We start from the raw sequence: 8,642 nt of genomic DNA, 5'->3' as shown, positions 1-8,642 counted from the left end.
TCGTGCCTCCATCCTTTTGTTCCAGTTCTTCATAAATTTAGCACCAGAAAAGTGAAGAATCTTGCTGTCTATTAATATAGCTGATATCAGTAGAAGTTACAGAATTCAGCTTAGGAAAAAACAAAACAAAACAAAGCTGAAGAAAAATATCTTTTTGTGATCTTTTTGTCTTATTAATTCTACTGTGGCTGAAACTGGGGGATTCCTGGCAGCACATCCAACGTGACTTTGTCCAGTTGAGTTTTAAATAACTCACATGATCAGCCTCATACCACAACTCCTGGGGACGTATTCTGTGATATAATAGAACTAAATGGTAGGACGTTCTTCTTGGTATAATATTCCTGCGCTCAATTCTTGAGAAAATCTCCTTTGGGGCTCCGTTGGTTAAGCGTCTGCCTTCAGCTCCGGTCATGATCCTGGGGTCCTGGGATGCTCCCTGCTGCTCCCCCTGCTTATGCTCAAATAAATAAATTAAGAAAAAATAAATAAATTAAGAAAATAAATAAATGTCAAATAAATAAATTAAGAAAAAAAAATAATGACATAGAGCAGACATACAGAACCTAAGATAGCTCTCCGGAATCAGCTTCTTTTCCACCCTGCCTGTGCAAGTAGTCAAGGACTGTTTCTCTCCATGAGTGTTATAAAGATAAAAGCATCCGATAAAATTCTTAGGAATTTCCTTTGGGAAAGACATCTAAAAAGGAGAGAGAGTATTATTCACAGTATTATTTCATCCACATGCTTTAATTAGACATGTTTTATTTATTTTTATTTTTTTAAAGATTTTATTTATTTATTTGACAGAGAGAGACACAGCGAGAGAGGGAACACAAGCAGCGGGAGTGGGAGAGGGAGAAGCAGGCTTGCCGCTGAGCAGGGAGCCCGATGCAGGGCTCGATCCCAGGACCCTGGGATGATGACCCAAGCTGAAGGCAGATGCTTAATGGCTGAACCACTCAGGCGCCCCTAGACATGTTTTAATTCAAAGTTAAGCCATGCTATATTTTATATACATGTAATGCTAAAATTTCTAGACCCCAGAAAATTCAGATCCGATGGGTCACATGGATTTTGGAATAAGACTCAAAATTGCCAATATGATGAAAAGGACAATAATCTGGCCCTTGTCTGTCTCTGCGGATTCACCTCTAACCAGTCTTTTCAGCTTTCTGGCCACACTGGAAATTCTGAATTCCTTTAAATGTGCCATGCCTCCTAGTGCTTCAGAGGCCTCCAACATGCCACCACTCTTGGCTTGGGTTTTCCTGAGTCCTCCTCTGCCCCACTTCACCCTCTTTCTCTCCTGCTTACTTTTGAGACCATTGCTTAATTTTTACATTCTCAGGAAAATCTTTCTCGGTTAACCATCGCCCTTCAGCCTAGGTCATTTATTTTAAGTTCCCATATGATCCAGCACTTTTCTTCTAAAATAGGTACAAACACATACTCACACTAGTAAATATATAAATATATCCTTGGCTGAAATGTAAACTCCATGAGGATGGAGACCTTTCATTCATTATCACACCCCTCATGTTTGCTCTGTGCCCATTGCATTTTGGACCCCTGCATGCTTTTGTTGAATAAGTAACTTTGCATGTTACAGCTTATAATAATAAAAAAGTGCCTATTTATAGCAAGGTGTGACATATCTGGGAGTAGCTGAATAGAACCATTAAAATAAGTATTAAAATAAGTAAACAAAGTCTTTCCCAAATGTAAATTAATTTGCTGCCTGCTTGAATCATCAAAGCAATGCTCCTGAAGACAAATGCACATGCTTCCTTCCACACAGCTAAAACAAGCCTATAGAAGAATTTCACTTCTCTTCAAAGTTCTTTCCATTTATACTCCATGGTCTCTTCATTTGGAAAAAAATATATATACATATATTTATTTATTTCTAGTTTAAATTGTAAACCTGTTGAGAAAGAACAGCACCTTCGCCCACCACCCACAGCAGTCAGTGAACTATTAAATAATGCTAACGGTACTACATAAGGGTAACAACCACAGCATATGTCTTAGAAAATTTAAAAGGCTCCCAAAGTACTTTTATCTTATGTTGTGGGTAGATGACTGTGATATTTAAATCCAAGTTGACAAGGGCACTATAAGAGTGAAGAGATTCTCTAGTATTTCATAGATAAGCAAAAATCATGTATCATTCAGAAACTGTTTCATTCAAAAGGATGAGCAACATGAAAAGAAAGAAATTCCAGTGGTTCATGTGCAAATAAACATGGGGGAAAAACATGACTGTTCCAGAGGCATTATTAGGGCAAAAGCACATTAAAATGTGTAGTGGGAGTGAATAGACGGGGATAAGATCTCTGAGAGGAGGACCAAAGGGCTTAGAATATATCTAAGTAGGAACATAGCTATTACCATCACGCTAAGTTGGGTTGAGAAAGAGCTTCTAGGGCAGACATTTGAATACTCAGAAAGGTAGAGCTAAGAATAGGAGCTTACAGCTGCAATTTTTCTAAATGCCCTAAATTGGAATATGAAGTTCAGCAGTAGCTAAAGGACATATACTCCAAACTGAAATGCCAAGACCAAATGGGCAAAGAGAAGTGTTCGAGAAGGGTTCAAGATGTGGGTACCAGTGAGAATGGGATAACTGAACCTAGTCCATGAAGACTTTCATCATTCCCCCCAAGTACAAGTTCTCTTCACTTGGATTCCTTCTGCACTCACTGCCTGTTTCACTCAGATGGTAGTGAGGTTTTGGTACTTCAGGTGATCTTTACCTTTAGAAGGTAGTCTGCCTCATCTACCCAGTAAGGTCAAGGGAGAACAGTGTCAATGAGACTTGGTCCACCTTCCATTATTTTCTTGGCCAACACAGTACATGGCATAAAACACAGTGCCTGTAAAGTCTTAAGTTTTGAAATAGTCTTGCTATACTTCAAAGACACAGTCATTATTTTCAAATGCAGTTCTGGAAATCTGCTTTGGAAAAAGCCTTGGTTCTAGCTGGACATCCAACAGAACAGCGGTTTTCAGATCTAGCTGATGGATGCAGATGCTCTCTGGTGGAATATCACAGCAGCTACAACATGTTCTCTTAGAACTACAACAGATGGGTTGTCTTTCTTTTTGTTTCTCTCTGCTTTGAAGAAATACTGGGTCTTGAAGGTGCAGGTGGTCCAGATTTGTTCCATGTATGCAGTTAATTAAGCTTGTTTCACGGTTATACCTGTGGCTGCCTGATAGGTATTCCTGGATGCTAGGCTATATGATGCGTTCTAAGAGGGCCCGTTCATTTTTACATTGGAACTTGTAGTGAACTCTTCAAAACAATTGTTTTTTAGAAGCTGTGGGATCAATGGATTTGTTCACTTTGCACTAGTGTCTAAAATAAACTCATAATCACCCTTGTTCTTGCCTCCTACTTATAACACTTGAAATTTAATGCTTAGGTATGTAATCTGGACCTAAGATGAGGTGAGCAAACCAGATCCTTAATTCACTTATGTTAATTCAATAATTATTAGGAACTCAACCCAGAAAAACTCACAACATTTTCTTTTTTTTATTTGAGTATAGTTAACACTGATGTTACATTAGTTTTGAGTATACAACATAGTGATTCAGCTTCTCTATACATTATGCTCTGCTCACCACAACTGTAGCTACCATCTGTCACCATATAACACTATCACCATAACATCGACTATATTCCCTGTGCTATACCTTTCATCCCCATGACAGATATTCCATAATTGGAGGCCTGAAAAAAAATCACTGAAGGCTTGTATCTCACACTCCCCTTTACCCATTTTGTCCATCCTCACATCCCCCCTTTCTCTGGCCACTGTCAGTCTCTTCTCTGTATTTATAGGTCTGATTCTGATTTTTTGTTTGTTTAATCATTTGTTTTGTTTTTTAAATTCCACATATAAGTTAAATCATTTGGTATTTGTCTTTCTCTCTGACTTATTTCACTTAGCATGACATTCTCTAGATCCATCATGTCATTGCAAATGGCAAGATCTCATCCTTTTTTATAACTGAGTAATATTCCATTATACATATACACCACATCCTCCTTATCCATTCATCTATCTTGGTGTAAAAATCATAACATTTTTAAATTCAAAATGCCAGAGCACAAGGTAAACTAGAATTAATTATATATCCATTAGATTTTGCTTTGTAACAAAATTGCCAGAACAGAGTGGCTTTAAACAACAGGTCTTTATGTTGGTATAGATTACACATTTTGGCTTTACTCAGGAGGCTGTCCTACTTACTGGGTTTGGCCTTAGCTATTTTTGGATGAGGCCTTGGCGAGGATGACTATGATGTTTGTGATACCTGGGCTAAGTGTTGTCTCTTCCCACATGGCCCGTTATCTACTAGTAGATGAACCTCTTTTTATTTTAGTGGCAAAATTCTAAGACACATCAAGGCATGGTAGATAAGAACAATGAAATGTCACTCTAATTTTCGTAGTAGGGATCATTCCATGGTACCTCAACTTCCAATGCACAGTCTCTTTTTATGGGTCAGATTTCTATTGTCTCATTGGCCAAACAAAGCAAGCCATATCCCTGGGTCCAGAGTCACGGTGGCAGGAGACTACCCAAGGACATGGACATAGGGAGGCATCAACAAATTGAGTGTCTTTACTGCAGCAGTCTATCAGAGATTCTACCTTCAATTGTCACTACCCAGCTTCACTTTCCTGAAATACACCACTCCATCTTTTGAGGTTTTTGTTTCTTTATTCATAAAATGAAAGTTTAGAATAAATGGACCAGTTCTAACACCTTTTCTAACTTAAAATTCTATAAACACATGTCTCAAAAACCTCAAAGCCCAGAAGGAAATAGATTTGCTATAGTTTAGTGAATATGTGTAGATGAATGAAATAAAGATAAATAGAACATGGAATGTTGTTACGTAATGTTCTTCATTTTACCTATAAAAATTAATTTTCACCAATAGGGCATTCATATGCAATGTTACTTTACAAATCAAATAAAAGATAATAAAGCAGTAACAACAGAAAGAAGTGTTTATTACAGCTGAACACTATGCTAAAATTTTTTCCCATGGTGACTTTCTAGAATCCTTACAACAAATCTAAGAAGTAGGCTTTATTACCTCATCTTTAGGAGATAAAGAAACCAAGGCATAGAGAGAGTAAGGTGACAGAGCTAGTAAGTTGTTTTTATATTCAAACTCATATCTTTCTAATTTTAAAGCCACTATTCTGGGGCGCCTGGGTGGCTAAGTTGGTTAAACGTGGGATCTTGATTTCTGCTCAGGTCATGATCTCAGGGTCTTGAGATGGAGCCCCACCTCTGGCTCCACACTGAGCGTGGAGCCTGCTTAGGATTCTCTCTCTCCCTCTCCTTCTGCCTCCCCTCCCTGCATATGTGCTCTCTCTCTCTCTCTCTCTCTCTCTCAATAAATAAATAAACAGCCACTACTTCTATACTTTATCTGGAATAAACTAAACAAAGGCCTTGTATTTTCAATGGACATTAATTCAGGAGATTTTTGCAAATTCCAGAAGGAATGATGTATAAGAATAGTTAAGTATTGACTTTTTTTTCCTGTGGTACTTCAATTTCATTATTTTTATAGCTTTATCGATTTCATTAAATATGTCATTGCAATGAGAAAAGCTAATCATCACACGATCAGTAGGGTCTATGATATTAGATGAAAATCCCTGCCTCCCCCACTTGAGCAAATATAATAGGATTGACCTTCTGACATCCAGACCTAGAAAAAGGAATTTTCTGTGAACAGTGAAGTGTCTCTTATAGGAATAAAAGTCTATAAAATGGATATCAAAAGAAAAGGTATGTTCTCAAATCTAGCTACTGGGATACTGTAGACAGTACAGATTCCACTCTCCCCTGCCACACACACACACACACACACACACACACACACACACATAGACACACACATGGCAGGTTCATTAGTCAATACCTTTGGGTTGGCACTGACTTCACAGCTTTTGCACAGGGGCTGCAATGTTCAGAAAGTACACAATGTGCTCTGCCTGATCCAAGACCAAAGAGAACCACCTGCATTCAAGGAAGGACAACTTTTGGGTCCACTCTATATATGGAATTAAGTTATTTGGTTTACTGTGATAGATGCCCAGTGAGTGATTCCCTAACCCACCTAGCACAAAAAGAACTGCAGAAGTTTTCATGTAAGGATGTATATCAAGAAGTGATTCAGAGAGGTGGAGCAAGATGGCAGAGGAGTAGGAGACCTAGATTTCCTCTAGTCTCAGGAATTCAGCTGAATAGGGACCAAACCATTCTGAACACCCACGAACTCAACAGGAGATCGAAGAAAAGAATAGCAACAACTCTCTGAACAGAGAAGCGACCACTTACTGGAAGGTAGGACATGTGGAGAAGTGAATCTGAGGCGATATTCGGAAGGATAGACGGCGGGGGAGGGGGCCTCCGGCAGCCGCTTCTGGCAAGTAATAGAGCCGGGGAGCACAAAATCAGAACTTTTAGAAGTCAGCTCCACTGAGGGACATTGCTCCAGTGGCTAAGCTGAGGGTGGAACCCTCGCGGGACAGTATGGTCTGAGGACCCTAGGGGTCACAGAAGGACCGGGGGTGCCTGAGTGCAGCAGAGCTCCCAGGTATCAGAGCGGGGAAGCCGGCTGCAGAGACGGAGCCGAGGCACGGGCTCTCAGCTCGGGGTTGCCATAAACTGTGATCCGCGGCCCAGTCGGGCCACTGCTCCTCCAGCAGGGACCCAACAAGGGGCAGATCCGGGGAGACTCCCGTCCCTCCCTCAGGAGGAGCGGCGCGGGAGCACACCGCAGGGATCTGCTGGGTTTGTAGACTCCACACGGGGTTGGGTGGCAGAGATAGAAATGCTCGGTCACAGGCCGGGTGAGCACGGAGTGCGGCCAGAGACCGGGGACACGGGAGTGACTGCTTTTCTCTGGGGCACACTGAGGAGCAGGGCCTGAGTTCTCAGCTCCTCTGGGCAGAGATTGGGAGACCACCATTTTCACTCTGGTCCTCCAAAGCTATACCGAGAGCTTGCAGGGAACAAAAGCTCCTGAAAGCAAACCCGAGCAGATTGCTTAGCCAGGACGACAAGGGCTGGGCAATTCCGCCTCCGGCAAAGACATTTGGGAACCAAGGCAACAGGCCCCTCCCTCAGAAGATCAGCACGAACAGCCAACAAGCCAAGACCAAATTTACCGATCAAGGAGAACTGGAGAACTCCAGCGCTAGGGGAATACTGCACATAGAATTCATGGCTTTTTTACCATGATTCATTACTTTTACAAAGTTAATTTTTTTAACGGTTTTTTTTAATTTTTCTTTTTCCCTTTTTCAAACAACATCTTATCAACCCTTTTTTAAAAAAAACATTTTTTATTTTTCATTTTCCTTTTTTTACTGTGAATTTATAAACTTTTTCATTGTTAAGTTAATCACCATACATTACATCATTAGTTCTTGATGTGGTGTTCCATGATTCATTGTTTATGCATAACACCCAGTGCTCCATGCAGAATGTACCCTCTTTAATACCCATCACCAGGCTAACACACCGCCCTACCCTCCTCCCCACTAGAAACCTCAGTTTGTTTCTCAGAGTCCATAGTCTCTCATGGTTCGTCTCCCCCTCCGACTTACTCCCCTTCATTCTTCCCCTCCTGCTATCTTCTTCTTATTCTTTTTTCTAAACATATGTTCCATTATTTGTTACAGAGGTACAGATCTGTGATTTAAAGGTCTTGCACAATTCACAGCACTCACCATAGCACATACCCTCCCCAATGTCTATCACCCAGCCACCCCATCACTCCCACCCCCCACCACTCTAGCAACACTGTTTGTTTCCTGAGATTAAGAATTCCTCATATCTGTGAGGTCATAGGATACATGTCTTTCTCTGATGGACTTACTTCACTGAGCATAACACCCTCCAGTTCCATCCATGTCGTTGCAAATGGCAAGATCTCATTCCTTTTGATGGCTGCATAATATTCCATTGTGTATATGTACCACACCTTCTTTATCCATTCATCTGTCGATGGACATCTTGGCTCTTTCCACAGTTTGGCTGTTGTGGACATTGCTGCTATAAACATTGGGGTGCATGTACCCCTTCAGATCCCTACATTGTATCTTTGGGGTAAATACCCAGTGGTGCAATTGCTGGATCCTATGGTACCTCTATTTTCAACTTTTTGAGGAACCCCCATACTGATTTCCAGAGTGGTTGCACCAGCTTGCATTCCCAACAACAGTGTAGGAGGGTTCCCCTCTCTCCACATCCCCACCAACATCTGTCGTTTCCTGACTTGTTAATTTTAGCCATTCTGACTGGTGTGAGGTGGTACCTCATGGAGGTTTTGATTTGGATTTCCCTGATGCCAAGCGATGTGGAGCACTTTTTCATGTGTGTGTTGGCCATTTGGATGTATTCTTTGGAAAAAATGTCTCTTCATGTCTTCTGCCCATTTCTTGATTAGATTATTTGTTCTTTGGGTGTTGAGTTTGGTAAGTTCTTTATAGATTTTCGATACTAGCCCTTTATCTGATATGTCATTTGCAAATATCTTCTCCCATTCTGTCGGGCGTCTTTTGGTTTTGTGGACTGTTTCTTTTGCTGTGCAAA

Source organism: Callorhinus ursinus, unplaced genomic scaffold (assembly GCF_003265705.2).
Source record: "Callorhinus ursinus isolate GAN/ISIS: 27379988/994484 unplaced genomic scaffold, GSC_fseal_2.0 scaffold20, whole genome shotgun sequence".
NCBI classification, from domain to species: Eukaryota; Metazoa; Chordata; class Mammalia; order Carnivora; family Otariidae; genus Callorhinus; species Callorhinus ursinus.
This window is presented reverse-complemented; position numbering follows the sequence as displayed.